The sequence below is a fragment of the Felis catus genome, chromosome C2, assembly GCF_018350175.1.
Source record: "Felis catus isolate Fca126 chromosome C2, F.catus_Fca126_mat1.0, whole genome shotgun sequence".
Taxonomy (NCBI): Eukaryota; Metazoa; Chordata; class Mammalia; order Carnivora; family Felidae; genus Felis; species Felis catus.
Genome location: NC_058376.1, coordinates 84,997,486 through 85,015,033, shown reverse-complemented (window position 1 = coordinate 85,015,033; position 17,548 = coordinate 84,997,486). Strand labels below are relative to the sequence as shown.

Genomic DNA, 17,548 nt, shown 5'->3' with positions numbered 1-17,548 from the left:
CATTATGGTGTGATTCCACAGGGCCAGCAATATGGCACCACAGGGCACAGATGATGAAGGGGGTGATCTGTTTCAACTTTCATGATAACGAGAGGCTCACCTGTCACCTGTTTGTGCTAATAGTGATTGCACTGTGCTTTTCCCATGCCAAGCCTGGCTCTAAGTACTCTGGATATAGCAACATGTGTCATGTTCACACAACACTAATGAGGACACGAAGGCAGAGAGAAGTTCCTGGATGCACAGTTAGGGCCAGGACTTAAACATGGGTTGCCTGGCTCCTGAGTCCACACTTGTCACCATTCACTACTCGCCCTCCAATAGGGAGCAAGCTTCATTCTGGCCTTTCCTTAGGGGGAAGCAATTGAGCCCACTGTCTCATCTGGCTTCTGGGGAGAAGGCTGAGGAAACTTCTAGGCAAGGAATATTGAAGGAATTTTTCAGTTGTGGAATCCTGCCCCCAACCCCCTCCCTGCCACACAGAATCACATGTGCATTCACACCTGCACAACACATATACACCCTCTTTCTCCCCCTTGGCCCCCAATTCTGCCTTTGCATCAAAATCACCCAAATTTTAAATAAAATACCGATGCCAAGGCCCTTTCCTGGATATACTAAATAATTGTATCTGGGAATAGACCTTGAGGATCTGTTTTTTCCATTTTTAAGAAAATTAAATGACATGCATGCCCAAAGTAAAAATTCACAGTACAGAAAAGAAAGTGTCTGCCCCTTCCATCCAGCTTTCAGTCCTTCCTTCCACAGACAAACACTTCCAACAGTGACTTGTGATCTGTTTCCTTCTAGAAAGCAATGATCTCACATGCCCATCTGTTATTTTCCTCTCTCTCTCTCTCTCTCTTTTTGGCTGGGTATTTATTAATGGCACATGACAAGGCAGGTCTCCCCAAGCCCCTCCCCTTTATCAAGGGGTCTGGGATGGAAACCATATAGAGGTCAGGATATTCTCAGTGTGTTGGGGGATGGGTTGGGGCAAGGACTCCCCAGCAGCTGAGGGCTTCTCTTTTCCTCTTACTCTTGCTGGGACTGGTGATCCAGGGGGCTCTTACTCTTTGGAGGCCATCTGGACCACAAAATCTACCACCCAGTTGCCTTAGCCAAATTCATTATTATACCAGGAAATGAACTTGACAAAGTGGCCATTGAGGGCAATGCAGCCCCGGCATCAAAGGTGGAAGAGTGGGTGTCGCTGTTGAAGTTGCAAGAGACAACCTGGCCAGTGTAGCCCAGGATGCCCTCGAGGGAGCCCTCCGATGCCTGCTCCACCATGTCTTGATGTCATTGTATTTGGCATCTTTCTCCAGGTGGCAGGTCCGATCCACAACTGGCATGTTGAGGGTGGAGGCATGGAAAGCCATGTCAGTGAGCTTCCCATTCAGCTCAAGGATGATCTTTCCCACAGCCATGGTGGTGGCAGTAGAAGCAGGGATGCCGTTCTGGGCCCCTCCTTAGTCATCACACCACAGCTTCCCAGAGGGGCCATTGACAGTCTTCTGGGTGGCACTGATGGCATGGACTGTGGTCACGAGTCCCTCCACGGTGCCAGAGTTGCCATGGATGACCATGGCCTGAGGGTCCAAGCAGTTGGTGGTACAGGAGGCATTGCTGACAATCTTGAGAGAGTTGTCATACTTCTCACGGCTCACACCCATCACAAGCATGAGGGCATCAGCAGGATGGGCAGAGATGATGACCCTCTTAGCTCTACCCTTCAAGTGAGCTCCAGCTTCCTCCACGGTAGTGAAGACACCAGCAGACTCCACAACATATGCGGCACCAGCATCACCCCATGATGTTGTCGGGAACTTTCTCTTAGAAGACGGAGATGGGCTTTCTGTTGATGACGGGTTCCACATTCTCAGCCTTGACTGTGCCATTGAATTTGTCATGGGTGAAATCATACTGGAACACATAGACCATGTAGTTGAGGTCAACGAAGAAGTCATTTGTGATGACAATATTTACTTTGCCAGATTTAAAAGCAGCCCTGGTAACAAGGTACCCAATAAGGTCAAATCCGTTCACTCTGACCTCCACCATCATGTCTTGAGGATGCAGCCGGCACAGCACAAGAAGATCTGCTGTCTATTGAATGGGGAGGCGCAGAGAGCCCCCATCTGTTATTTTTTAACCTCTGTAGATGATTGTGATGAATAGTCAGGTGAGAATCTCTGACCTGTGCCCTGCTCTGTCCACCTCAAAGATGTTTCATCTGTGGGAAAGGAGGGCAGGAAGGAGGAGGCTTAAGAAGTGGGGACTTTTTGAGTAGATGAAGTAGAAGGAGAGCCAAAAGGGCAAAGCTCAGAGAGAGCCTACTCAATGTAGCACACTGCTTCAGAGTGAAAGAGGTGAGAATTCCTGTAACACACATTGAGTGCTAACTGCTGAGAGAGGCACAGTGGCGAGACACAGTCAGAAGTGAGTGGGGATCAATAAGGAAATGCCTTCCAGAGGAGACTTGAGAAGTCTCAAAAATGAAAGGAAAGGGTATTTGGGGTGGAAAGAATGGCATGGGATGTGAATGCTCATTCGCTCATGTATTCCGGGTATTTTTTCCTTCAGTCCTTTGGGATGCGGTAGGTGTAATTGCAAGAATATGCACTGTGGTTTCAGGCTGTCCTGGATCACAGGGGTTGAAAATATAGTGGGTATGGTGACGGTCATACAGGAGGCACTGGGAGTGAAACATGAAGTAGACACATCATTATGTTCAGTCTCTGGGGAGACAGACATCTAGAAACCCACTATTGTGATAAATATTTTCCTAATGGTGGGTAAGTAAGTGCAAGGTATGTGAAGGGTGGAATAGGACTAGTAACACTTGGTAATTTTTTTTTTTTTTTACTCTTGGGATTTTTTTTTTTTTTAAGAACTGAAACAGGACTTTCTTGGTCAGAGTCTTGAAATAGATCATCTTTTTGGTCCTCAGATTCTGGAAGGGTCAAAACTGACCTGTCACAGACAAATTTGGGGACATATAAGGTTTGGTGGACTTGAGCAAGCACTTGGTTATAGTTTTGTGGTCTGTTTGCTTTCCAGAGTCTCCATGAGTCACGGGAAGACACAAGTGGTGTGCCTGCATACCTGTTTGATAGCCCTTCCTCTTCTAAATGCAGGCCAAGTCTGAGTTAGAAATCAAAGGCTTAACTGAGTTTTATTATTTCCAAGACTTTTACAATTGCTTTTCTAACTTCCTAATGATACATTTTCATTTTCTGAAGACAATCTGGAAAGGATCATTAAGGATGCAAATTTTTTTTTTTTAATGGATCAGAAGGAAATTTTCATGTTGTACCCCAGACTATCCCAGATTAGGTTCCAGGATTTTTTCTGAATAGGATAGGACTGTCATAGGAGGGACTGTGAATCTTTTTTTTTTTTTCTTAAGCTGGAAGGACTTTTAACAGATCTTTTCCTTTTTAAATTCCTATCTCATGCCAATATGGTTGTCTATGCTTTGTCTTTGCAGCAGCACCATAAGGAAAGTAGGACCCTTGCCATCACTTTACAGAGGAGGGAAATGAAGACATCAAAATATTCAAGACTTTACCTAAGATCTTTTTGTTCTGATAAGTGGCTAGGCTGGTATTTGAACTTGGGTAACTCCACAGGAAAGTCCAGCTTTTCATTTTGCCAATGAGCCAACTGAAGTCCCAAGATGGCTCACTTCATTGGTTGCAGATCTTGGAGCTCAGGGCTCCGATTTTGTGTGTTTTGTATGACACGAGGGTCACCCCTGAGGAGCGACCTGTATCTTGGGTCTCTTTCTTCCCAATGCATCTCATATACAGTCACCCTACAGCCTGCTCCCCCCTCCCCTACCCCCACAAATCCATGCTTGTGGTTTCCCCTAAACTGCAGATGATGGTCCCAGCCTCTGTCTATCTTGGCCTCTAATATCTCTGGCATTGACCCCACCATCCAGCCAAACCAGAGACCCTACGTTCCCCTACAAGAACTCTAGATACATACTTTCCTGTCTCTGTCTTTATTCACCATTTCCCACTTTCTGGTATGCCCTCTTCTTGTCAGATCCACAGATCCCAAGGCTACTTGTCTTTTAGACCCATCATCCAAGTCACCTCCTCTATGAAGCTTGTGAGGTCCTACAGTTATATAGGATCTGTCACTGTTGCTGAAGGATAAGAGACAGGTTGGAGAGGAGAGGGAGGGGAGAAAATTGTTGGAACTCAAAAGACAGTAGATATGAAGCTTGGAGGTGGATGCAATGATGGATGAACCCAAGGCTAATCAACAGCCACGGGAGTTGTGGATTGTTGAGTGCTTACCATGTCTTGGAGCAGTTAAATGCTGTCATCTCCTTCAATTCACAGCAAGTCATTGGGTTGCTGCAGCTGGGAGGCAAGTCTAGCTCTGGGTGAAGTCACAGCTTGTGCTCTTTCTTGTTATCATGCTGTTTCTGGACAGCTGGTTGTGGGGCCCGAGAAGAACAGAGCAATCTCCGAAATGGAGGAGTAAAGGGATGAAACAAAATTGAGGTCATGGATTGAGACAACGCAGTGAGAGATACTGGAATCAAAAGGGTTGATTGAGGGCCATGGCAGAGTGGAGCTCTCTTAAGGATATGGCCCTCGGTCCCTGCACCTTTGTCATAACAAGCCAGCTCAGCTTGTGGTGATCATCTGGGCACTGGGGGTTGCACTTGTGGCTTGTGTCTTGCTCTGTGTTTCAGGGCTTTTGGTTCCCAAACTCCCTGAAGGCAGGGACTGTGTCTATGCCTTTTTAAAGTAGAAACATAGTGCATCCTACCAAATGGCCAAAAGGAGGTGGGCAGAGGGACAGAGGGACAAGCCCCTTGCTCTGCCCAAGGATGTGGGGAGGCTTCACACAGAGATGAAATGTCCAGGCAGAGAAGGGAACAGGGTGAGGGAAATTGGAGGAGGAGGGCAGGGCACGTGTTCAGGAGGGAAGGCCCAGAAAGGCCTGGGAGTGGTGTTTAGGGATGTGACAGTGAGTCAGGAGCAGCCAGAGGGGGGAAATAAGGCAGGTTGGGCCTGGGCCTAGATGTAAACGCGGCCCCTCACCCTGCCCTGCTGTGTGTTTTCGACACACACACACTCCAGACTACTCCCAGCAACTTGTCGTTTGACACATTACCTTGTTTGTGAGTCTTGTGTAGGCCCAGGAGAGACCCTTCTTACTCCTCTTTCAAGGCATTTTAAGCACACGTCCTGTGAGGCCTGCGTCAGCACTCTCAGCTAGAATTCACTGTCTCCCGGCAAGTGTCTTTTCTCCCTCTCTGTTCTAGTGCTGGTCATGCTGTTTTGTCTATCTTCCCTACTATTGGGAGAGCTATTTCCGGGGGAGGAATTTTGTCTTCTCTTTGCACCCCCGATGCTAGCGCATAGTAGGTACTCAGCACGTTTTGATGATCGAATGACTCTAGACTAGCATTCATGTTTTTCCCATAGACAGTGTAAGCGGTCAGTGGGGCCCCACAACTCCGGGAACAGTAGAGGGGAATTTCCCTATTTGCTCCGTGAAAGCTAGTGGGCGGCTAGCATCCCGCTCACCCTGACTCCCTTCAGCCTCCGGTACCTGCCTACCCCACCATGTCATTGCTCTGCATTTTCTCCTTTATCACTTTTTTTTTTCTTTCCTTCAAGGAGTGTAGCAACCCCTCAGGAGTTCGATTATATTGCAACATGAATAAGATATTTGATATGCTGTTTAAATGAGTCATCGCACCCCTAGTGTAATTGTTCGCCCCCTGTCCCACTAAAGGTGATCTGCATTCCCAAAAGAATGCTTTGGTCCTGAATAGGGAATTGCTGAAATTGTGTGTTCCAGTTCTCTGGCTTATCTTGTGCATTGCAGGGTGTGTCATTTGTTTTACCCCCGGGCAGATGTGAACTTTTAAATGGTTACTCAGTGGAGCTGCTGCTATTTACAGAAAGATGTTGAATGGTAGGTAGCGCCCAATGTTCGTATATGTGTGGTGTGTGTGGAGGGGACAGAGAACAGCAGAGCGCAGGCTGGTGTGGAAGACGTTGTCCGATCTCCGTGAGGCAGTTTCTCAACATAGAGGAAAGCTTAAGCGGAACCGATTTAGGTTTTGGATTTGTGGTCTGAAGTCTCCCTGTTCCACATTTCCTTCATATGAATTTTGGTCACTCTAAAATATTAGCCTGCCCTGATGTCCTCACGCTGGATGGATCACCGAGGTAGCTCGCTATGCCTTAGCACTTCTTCATCTCGAAGCTGAGTTATAGGATAGGATTCGTCTACTCCCCAAATGGAGTGGGCACATTTCCCTCCATTGTTCATTTCTTTTAATGAAGAGAACATGATTGATTGTCAGACTGTCAAACATAACTAACTCCAGAGCCACCACTCATAGTCTGTGAAGGTCTCAGGAACTGGTGGTTATGTTGTCTCAGACATTTCAATTACTCAGACCTCTGTGCATTTGAGTCGGGGCAAGGCCCACACTGAGATAGACAGGAATTAAACTTTCCAAATTAAGGGTGAGCTCTATTCCTAAAATGATAGGTAAAGTCAGGTGTTACATTCATTCAGCATGCCCATGAGTCAGAAATACGCTCAGGGACTGGTAATATAAGAGAAACAGGCCCTGGAGGCCCCTGCCCTCAAGAAGTTCACAGTCTAGTGTGGTCGACTGGCATGCAAATGGTAACAATGTAATGGAGGCATGTACGAAACACTGCTGGAAATCGGTACAGCAGAGCCTGCCCGAGGAAGTTAAGCAAAATTTTTAAAAGGAGGAGATACTTTTGTTGGAACTTGAAAGATGAGTAGTGGTGTTTATGAGGGTGCACAATTTGGAGGTGGGCATGCTAGGCAAAGGCTAGGGTGACTAGAGCCTCATGGATGGTGACTGAGATGAGGCAATTAGATCATGAAGGGCTTTGTGTACCAAAAACTACATGCTAGTTTTGCACTGTAGATGTATTAGCATGTGTTCATCTGCACGAATGGAAACCTCCAACACTACTGACTTAAACACTGAAGAAAATTGATTAGCAAATATAATGTGCTCAAAGGCAGGAGGTTCCTAGATGGCTGAATTCAGTGGCTCAACTCTGTCATTAAGGACCTAGGCTCTTTCCACTTTTTTGCTCTGCCATTCTTGGTATGATCCTTTATCCTCAGACTGCTTCTTCTTTGGATCGCAAGATGACCAAAGAGGAAGAGAGGTTTGTTTGTTTGCTTTCTGACTTGATCTGTGTCTTTCTAATGAGGGAGGAAAATCTTTCTTAAGATGCTCCCCTGGCAGACTAATCCTCATGCCTCAGTGGCCAAAACTGCATTACATGCCCAACCCTAAACCATTCACTGGCAAGGGGAATGCAACCACCATGACTGGCTCAGACAAACCTGGACTCGCCCCCTGGAGGGGACAGACCTACTTCTTCTGAAGTACATGGCCAGGTAGAGAATACTGGAACAAATTTGGGCCTCTGAGAAAAAGTAGGGGGAACAGGACAAATGGCTGCTGAGTTGGCAACTGACAGTGTTTGCTACAGTAGGTGATGAGAAACTACCAGATGATTGAGCAGGGGGTGGCATGGTCAGCTTTTCATATTTAAAAAGATCACCCTGTCAGGGCGCCTGGGTGGCTCAGTCGGTTAAGCGTCCGACTTCAGCTCAGGTCACGATCTCACGGTCAGTGAGTTTGAGCCCCACATCGGGCTCTGGGCTGATGGCTCAGAGCCTGGAGCCTGCTTCCGATTCTGTGTCTCCCTCTCTCTCTGCCCCTCCCCTGTTCATGCTCTGTCTCTCTCTGTCTCAAAAATAAATAAACGTTAAAAAAATAATTATATAAAAAAAAAGATCACCCTGTCATTAGTGTAAACTTTGTTTTTATAGACAGAAAACTGAGAACAAGTGGAACAGTCTTATGAGATAGCACGTCATTGATCAACACTTGTGTTGAACTGGAGTTCAAATTTTCCTTGAGTCAGGCTCTCCACCTTAAGGGTGGGAGGGGGGGGAGGGGTGGGTTCCGTGCAGAAAAGAAACTTTCCATTCTGGATTTGCCAAGAAGTCCTTTATGGTATCATGGCAAGCATGCTATCTCTTTTAAATCCAGATAATGTGGTCCACTCAAAAGGGCCATTATAATCCTAGAATCCCAGCATGTTGGAGCTGGAAGTGACTTCGAAGGGATCTAGTTCAAGACCTTCACTTTACAAATGGGGAAACTGGGGCCTAGACAGTGAAGTGACTTGTTAAGTTCCAGTGTCTGGTGCATGGCTGAGCTGGAATCACGCCCACAGCTTTTCTTGACTCTCGCCCTGTGCTCTTCGTAATGGTTTCTCAGGGCCACCTTCTATGGAGGCTTATGTATGCACTCAGGAGTGCTAGAAAGGCTCTGCAGGACTTCTTCCTGTGTTTCTATTATCCTTGAAAACTACCCTATTGGATTTTTCTTTTTAAAAATAATGCTTTGGTTTTTATAAAATTGCAAACAATACTGGTATGTATGTTGAAGTTCTCTTATTATTCATTTATGATATGATATTAGTGTGAATGTGTCCCTCTGGTTTTTTCTTTGAAGCAGTTTTAATGGGGAATGAGGAGAGACCTTCTGGGCCCTGGCAACCTCAGAGACGAAAGGAGACCCTAAGAAGAAGCTTTAGGGTGTGAAGTGGGAGGGGCACCTGGGTGGCTTAGTCAGTTAAGGGACCAACTTTGGCTCAGGTCATGATTTCACGGTTCGTGGGTTTGAGCCCTGCATCGGACTCTGTGCTGACAGAGCCTGCTTCGGATTCTGTGTCCCCTCTCTGTCTGCACACTCCATCTTTATTTCTTTTAAAAATGAATAAATGTTAAAAAAAAACAAGAAATGATTTTTTAAAAAAGATATGAAGCGGGAGACTTGAGGGGCTCATTACTTTGCTGGGACTTTTCTTATGACACTAAGCCAAAAAAGGCACTAAATAAGATCTTTGATATCAACTGAGACATTAATACATGGCAATTGGTTTGCAGGTGTTGGGTGGAAACTCTGGCCCATTTTTCTTGGTAACTCAAACATCCATTCACGGTGGCCGATCGCACCCTGACTCCACTCTTTCCTTTGACTTTCAGGGTGTATGTGTCCACCCCCCCCCAGAACATACATATGTCTTGGCTAAAATTTTTACCCAGAAACCTCTGAAAATTCATCCCTGTAGACAGAGTGGTACCAAGAAGGGGGGCCGGGGTGGGTGGGGGGGGAAACAAGTAAAAACTAGAAATAGTTCCAGAATCAAGATTTTACTGACAATGTGCTACATGCAAAGCACCAAGCTTAACCAAAGACTGATAAGTCCATTTATCTCAACTTCGCTTTTGAAAATAGTTCTACGGTATATTGGGTTATCTTTCTAGCAGCATGTCGAACATCATACAACTTAGTTCTTGATGTAGAAGGTGGAGAAAGATTAGGCTGAAGCTGTAGGGACCAGGGCATCTTTGGATTTTGTGTAAGGTGGTCTCATTTATAGAAGGATAGATGGAGTTGCTAACCTAAGTTACTTTGTTGAGCAAAGTGGGCGGGAGACAAGGGCTGGCACAGGCCATAATGTAAGACAAGAAAGGGACTGAAGACGCATGTGTATGGTGCCATTTATATCAATTTATCTTTATATGTGGGTATGTATACAAAAAAGTAAATAAAATGCTTTTAAAAAGTGACCTGGGTAATCAGGAAACAAGTGACTGTAATCTTCACGTGCATCTAAAGCGATGACATGCTTCAGGTGATTGGCCGGACTGTGGGATTGTTAAGGGGGCCTCGCTCAAACTGGCAACGTTACAATTCTCTAAAATCGGAAGTGTGAACATGTGGCTGGGGATGCTGCTCCACCTTGATTTACATTTTTGTTCTACTTTCACCTACCGATTAAACAGTTTTTCATCTCATTTCATTTTTTGCCATCTTTGTATCAGTAAAGGCTGAATTATAATAAAAACATGAATTGCAGATATAATTATATACATAGTTATATCTAAGTTTATTTCAAAATTGGGTATACTTTGTTCTACAGTGTGAATTTGTCCATCGTAAAAATCCTCTAGTATTTTTATAATGTCCTGATTTAAAGGAGCCCCTCAAAGTGTTATGGAGAGATTCCTGAACAGGCTGGTATCATCTGACATTTTTAATTGAGCTCTTGTGAACCCCTTTCACAAAGTGTGCCTAATGAACTGAAACTGCCTTTGGGATCAGCCAGGACGTTCATTTGGCACCCTGATTGGGCAGAGGCTAGAGGCAAACCTCCCTTTCCTCCCAGCCACAACCTAAAGCACCTCCCAGAACACACAGGAAGGCCAACACCATTTATTAAGCACTTATGTGTCGATACTTTCCTCAGGGTAAACCAGCAAGGACGTATATTTTATGTCCATTTAATAGATCAGGAACCCGAGGCCCGAGGGGTTTAGTAATTTATTCAGGGACAAATGAACTGAGCCAGTGTTTAAATCCTTAGCTCTTTAATTGAATAGGACAGTTTTGTTGTTTATTTTTCTCTTCCCATACCAATTCAGCCAATCAGGAAAAAAAGCAAACTGGAAGGGTTTCCTTACTCTGAAGACTTCCCCTTTTTTTGAGGTTTTTTTCCCAGCCACGGCTTTCAAGAGGTGGAAGAGGAGATGGGAAGTGAAAGAACAGGTGGGGACAGAGGGGAACGATCTCTCTCCATTCAAAGGTTAGGTTTTGCTAGGAGAAATGCCAGTCTAGAAATGACTGCTCTAGAATAGCTCAAACTTGGGGTAACTTCCCTCTGAGAACCACATCCATTCATTTCTGGAACCAATGCCTGGTATCAGTGACCTGGCTTCCAGAGCTTTCTGATCTTACTTAAGACCATTTCATTCTTAGTGTGTTGGACAGGGAGTAGAGCTTCTGAGTGTTCAAAGACAGAAAAATAAGAATAAAACAAGGGGAGGGGGTCTTGATGTGAGCAGACAAACCTTTCCCAAATCTTGGCTTCTTAGAGGTAAGCTTCCTTTTGTTAAGTAGCAAGAGTTGAAAGAAACTTCCACTAAAAGGAATATTCACTATAATCTCCTATGGCCTACCATATATTTTTAAATTTATTTATTGTTTAATTTACATCCAGGTTAGTTAGCAAGTGGTGCAACAGTGATTTCAGGAATAGATTCCTTAATGCCCGTTGCCCATTTAGCCCAACCCCCCCCCACAACCCCTCCAGCAACCCTCTGTTTATTCTCCATATTTAAGAGTCTCTTATGTTTTTGTCCCCTCCCTGTTTTTATATTATTTTTGCTTCCCTTCTCTTGTGTTTGTCTGTTCTGTGGCCTAAAGTCCTCATATGAGTGAAATCATATGATATTTGTCTTTCTCTGACTAATTTCACTTAGCATAATACCCTCTAGTTCCATCCATGTAGTTGCAAATAGCAAGATTTCATTCTTTCTGGTTGCTGACTAATACTCCATTGCATATATATACCACATCTTCTTTATCCATTCATCCATCGATGGACATTTGGGCTCTTTCCATTCTTTGGCTATTGTTGATAGCACTGCTAGAAACATTGGGGTGCATTTGCCCCTTTGAAACAGTATCCCCTTTACCCGTATCCCTTGGATAAATACCTAGTAGTGCAATTGCTGGGTCGTAGGGTAGTTTATTTTTAATTTTTTGAGGACTCTTATGGACTACAATAAAGTGGAAACAGGGCAATATGGATATTTTTTCTCTACCAGTTTGGACCCTCTATCACCCCTCAGATTCAACTGAGCACGTGTTTATTCCTCTCTGATACATGCACTTTAGGATTAAACTACTCTGAGTTTGAGTTTGTTAAGGGGAAAAAATCCATTTAACATTTTAAGTCATTACTTATCGTGTAGGTTTTATCAGTTGTTTTAGCAGAAGGCTTTTGGTTGCTTCCCACATATATGATTTTTTTTTTTTTAACCTTTAAATAGGACAAAACAGCAGAGGACTAATTTTAACTTCCTGTTGGCTCAAGCAGGAAACCCAAGCCAGACTGATTCCTCCATGTTTGACTTACAACTTCCAGAGCGTCTAGCCAGGTATTCTGAGTGCCATCAAGCAAGTAACAGCTGGAGAACGTGCAGCGAAAGAAACCACACAACAAGGAGCCAAATCACATTTTTCACTTATTACGGAACAACTTTAGGATAAGTTGACACTTAACACATTGCAGTCCGGTGTTTGCCACCGTGTCTGATACACGGTACTGTGTGTGTATCATGCAATTATGTTCTTCACATTCATAAACTTTGTTCACATAAACTTATTACATTTTGGAACAGATACAGCTAAAATAAATCTCTTTTGAATTTTCAGCAGAAAAATGCTATTGGTTAATACCAATTAATATATGATTAGACTATGTGTAGTTGTTTTGGGCATATGACACTAAGGGCTCTGCACCTAGTTCCAACGTGTGAATTTTTCCCCTCACACCAAGCAATGCTCCAACACCCGCTAGGTATCCCACAATTCAGCTCAATAGGTTTCTCATGCTGTCTCTACAGAGATAGTCCCACAAGACTGCCCTCCACTTCGAATAGCTTTTGGCAAGTCTAGGCTTGCTACTTTTGCTTCTGACAGACTCAGAGGTTCCCATGACACCCTCATTTTTTCATTCTATTTTATTTTAATATTTATTTTTGAGAGACAGAGAGTGCACAAGTGAGGGAGAGGCAGAGAGAGAGGGAGACAGAGTCTGAAGCAGGCTCTGGGCTCTCAGCTGTCAGCACAGAGCCTGATGCGGGGCTTGATCTCACGAACCAGAAGATCCTGACCTGAGCCGAAGTGGGACGCTTCACCGACTGAGCCACCCAGGTGTCCCCCCTCCTTGGTTTTGATTAATTTGCTGGAGCTGCTCATAGAAGTCAGAAACATTTTACTTACTAGGTTACCACTTTATCAAGAAAGGTACAACTCAGGAGCAGCCAGATGGAAAGACCTACAGGACGAGGTTCGGAGAAAAGGCTTAGAGCTTCCGTGTCCTTCCAGAGCAAGTCACCCACCCCAAACTGCCATGGGTTCACACACCCGGAAGCTCTTCGAACCCAGTCCTTTTGGATTTTTATGGAGGCGTCATTACACAGGCATGATTGATGAAGTCATTGGCCTTTGGTGATTGAACTCGATCTCCAGCCCCTCCCCCCTGCTGGAGGTCGGGGGAGGGGGGGGGTGGGGTGGGACTAAAAGATGTAACCCTGGAATCACAGGGCTGATTCCACAGGCAACGAGCCCTAATTCACAGGGCAGTCCAAAAGTCCCTTCATTAATATAACAAAAGATACCTTTGTCACTATCCTCACTTATGACATGCCATGGGTTTTAGGAGCTCTGTGTCAAGAACCAAATATGTATGTCTAATTATAAAATTGCAATATCACAGATACCCATTCTCTGACCATTTCATACTGAAATAACTAAATTATGCAGTAATAAATTATTTGTTCAGACATTTTGAAGGACAAGAGAAAGGTAACCTAAGATATTTTAAAAGGTAGCATCAGAAAAAAAAGTAATTGTAAAGTAGAAACATAGTTAAGCTGGTGGTGGTCCGACCTTCAACTGCCTTCTTTTGCTTTCTGATTGAGTAGTTAAGGGACCTTGTAAAGGCATCTCTACCTTCTTTACCAAGGAATTATCAGCTTTTGTGTGAATAATATCAAGGTGCTGTGATCTGTTGCCCTCTGCTATGATATGCTCTCAGCAACTCCTAAGACACTGTTAAGCATGAAACAGACCCAGGCTCATTGAAAATAGTGATCTTTATACTTTTTAATTCAAGGAAACGAATAGCTAATTTGGGGTAGGAAAGCATAACAAGACATGTTTACAGTTTCTTCTTGATGATAGGGGCAATTGGTACCAAAATTTATTCAACCACTCTCCTAGTTTCTGAATTTGGGGCTGAGTCATATGCAAAAGTAAAATATTAGAGCCTTTGAATAAATTCCTTATTTAACCTTCCCTTAGAATTTGCTTAATTGGCATGGGTTCTAAATTACAAGCCACAGAAAAGAATATACTTCTAATTTTTTTGTTTAGATGTGATTCACATATAAAATTCACCCCTTTGAAATGCACAATTTAGTGATTTTATGTGTATTTACTAAGTTGTACCACTATCACCACTATTTAAGTGTATAATATTTTCTTTACTCCCCAAAGAAATCCCATGCCCATTAGCAGTTGCTTTTCGTTCCCCCTTCCCCCGTCTTTGGCAACAATCACTTCACAGTCTATTCCCTATGGATATGGCTATTCTGGACATTCCCACCTTTTTGATAAACCAAGTCATGTTGATTATTCTTGTCTCACTTCTATCAAGAGTCCTCTGCACTCTCTTAGAATGTACTCTTTCTATATGGAAAGCCTTCCCTGTGAAAATATCTGCATAAAGAACTTATGATTTTATTTTTATATCTTATTGTCATATCCAGGTTATTAGTTCCAGGAGATCAGGGAAAATATCTTAAGGTTTAGCGTTTACTGGGGACTTCTGTGTTACCAGGACTTCACCGAGCTTACATATTTATCAGGCACCTACTGCATGTTAGGCCCTGTGCTGTGTGCTAAGGATACAGTCTCTGCCTCAGAGTTACCTAAGCCTCATCACAACCTTTGATGTTTTATACTGTTCATGCAATCTTATACACAATGGACTTGAAGTCCAGGTTTTCCCAACAGGCAAGTGAAGAAGAAGGATATGAACCCAGGTTTGGACAGCCTTTCCAACGCACACTCTCCCCATCATGGTCCCCATCACAATCTTTATATGAAGATTCACCACATGGACCTAATTCACTACTTATCACTCACTGTGTTGATCCATGTTACTGTTGGTGTTGGTCCTCTTAACACAGCCCTGTGGTAGACAATTTAAGAGTTAATAAACTTGTTTTAAAAAGAAGTAGAAAAATGTTTAACCTCACAAATTGTTAGAGAAATGCAAAGCTAAAGAAGAAGGAGGCACTATTTTATATGTGCTAATAAACATTTTTAAAGTAACAATATGCAAGTGTTTGCAATATCTTTACATTTGATGAAAACGTGAATTCTTAAAGTCCTTTGGAAGACAATAGCTGCCCAAAACAAACAAACAAAAAAAGTTCAGTCCCCTGACTTAAAGGAATTTAATGTAAAGAAATAATCCAACAGATGAGAAGAGTTTTATGTATGAAGATACTCACTATAGCATTCTTTCCAATGGTAATGCATTATTTAAATGTCCAAGAATAGTTTAATAAGTGGCATAGTATGGCAGATATTTTTAATGGAACATTATACAGCCACCAAAAGTGATAATTATGAAGACCTGAAAAATGTTTTAAAACAATGAAAAAAAAATGGTGTTTTAAAAAACATATACATAAAACATATATACTTATATCTAAACCTTGAATACAATTATATAACAATTGCATGTACAAACAAGTTTTAAAAACTGAGGACAATATCTGGCACATGGTAAATAGTAAATATTGGTTGAATGAACGACTGCCTGAACAGAAATAGAGAAACACTCTGCATGGTATGTAATGTCCTTTTCACAAATTACGAAATTTAAATAGTGTATTCTGGTTGAAGAAAGACTTTTAATAAGACTAAAGGCTATGTAGTGACTCAGGAAATGTCGATTATAAAATATCATTGCAGGTCTAGAAAACATGTAATATTTTAAATGATGCATGCATACAAATGATTTATAACAAAACTTTAGAACATGTAGAGAATGTTAGTGAATATATCAACAATCATAATAGTTTCATTAATGTGGTATAATAGTGTTTTTGTATTTTTAAAATAATTTATCATCTAATTCCCAAAATAAGATAGATTGGCTAAGAGTAATAATTAAGAACACAAAGCCATCTGCTAGTGGAGAAAGGAACCATGTAGGAGAAAGGAACAGAGACAAGCTCTGTTCTGCAAAGCCCTGTTCTGCAAGCTGTGAAGCTGAGCTTGTTGCTACAATAGACAGAAGGGAGAGAGATCTGTGGTGGGTTTCATAACAATCCCTACCATTTATTGGATGATGACGCTGCCTGGCTTATGCTAGAAACATTCCATATGCCATCTTGTATCCTTATGGAAGAGTGTGGTAGATATGGAGGCCACCTCCCACTTACTGTATGACCTTGGATAACTTCATCTGTAAAATGGGAATAATAACAGTATCCACCGCACAGAGTTGCTGTAAAGCCCAGTGCCTGGCAGGCAAAGTGTTCAATGGTAGCTATTCCCATCGTAACTCGGAAAGATATTATTATTCCTTTCTTACAGGAGAGTAAACTGAGGTTTATAAATATCAAAAAGAGAAGATTCAAACCCAAACACATCTGCCAAACACAGAACCCAAACATTTCCCACCGTACCTTGTCAAGTATATTGCTGATGGGAGGGAATGTTCATTTCGAGGAGACCTCAAAGGGAAGCACATCCTCCGCTCACAATTTTACACGTTTGACAACCGGAAAATTTCCCACAGACCACGTTCTAGTTTCATAAATTTGAAACTGTGTTACTCCTCCGTTGCACAGGTAATGCTGGGGCCAGCTGCTGCAAGACACATTCATGTAACAATATCTGCCTCTTAACTTTGCTTTGTGATGCAGGGTGTCAGCACAGTAGTGGTAGGCATCAACTGGGAAGCCCCTCTTTATACTGTGATGGCCACCAAACCATATAAATACATCCTATTAAAATGAAACAAAATATTTCCCCAGATTAACTTCCCCTTAACTGGATCTCAAAAATACACGTACTCTAAGGCCAGCTGAATGAAACAAGGAGAAGCATGACAGAAAGGAGGTCAGAGTGGAAAGACACCAGGGTGTTAACTGATCAAGATTAGATCTCTTTTTTCGAAATTGCTCAAAGCACATGACCACCTGAACACTACCAGGGCCGCTCCCAGAGCCTTCGAAGGGGCCTGTGCAAATGAGGGGTCCTGGAGCTCAAACCTCATTAGCGTCATGATACACCTGCCTTTGACTGTCACTTCCTCAATGAAAGGAAAGAAAGTTTTAGAGAGACAGAGACAGAGCCATGAGTGGGGGAGGGGCAGCGAGAGAGGGAGCCACAAAATCTGAAGAGGCTCCAGGCTCTGAGCTGTCAGCACAGAGCCTGACATGGGGCTCGAACACAGGAAGGGCGAGATCGCGACCTGAACAGAAGTCAGATGCTTAACCAACCCAACCACCCAAGCGCCCCAATGCTTGTAATTTTGAATGGTATAATCTAAAAACATTTTATTGTATATAAAAAAAGACATGCACGTATAATGCACATTCCAAAAAAAAGGCCTTATTTCCGGGGTACTGGAAAGGTTAGATAGCACATTAACTAGCTCTGGCAGGAGGAGAAGCTTATTGGTCATCACAGCCTCTGGTTCTTCTTTTATCCTACATCTTGGAAGTCCACTCCTGGGCCTCTCCCCACTGTCACCACTGCGGAACACGTCTCCACATCTCTTCAGTTCTCTAGTTGCCATTGCTAGGATGCTCATCACCCAGGGGTGCCTCAGTCCCT

The 17,548-nt window shown here is 43.2% G+C and overlaps 1 long non-coding RNA gene and 1 pseudogene across 1 annotated transcript in view; one reads left to right on the top strand and one right to left on the bottom strand.

Moving 5' to 3' along the window:
- Positions 1 to 12,334, top strand: part of LOC111562265 — a 63,353-nt gene extending 51,019 nt beyond the window's left edge. Inside the window, exon 10 of the long non-coding RNA XR_002745340.2 lies at positions 11,953 to 12,334. This is a non-coding gene — a long non-coding RNA (uncharacterized LOC111562265). The remainder of the gene's footprint in view (positions 1 to 11,952) is intronic.
- On the bottom strand, positions 852 to 2,064 carry LOC123380009 (annotated as a pseudogene).
- Positions 12,335 to 17,548: the final 5,214 nt, after the last annotated feature.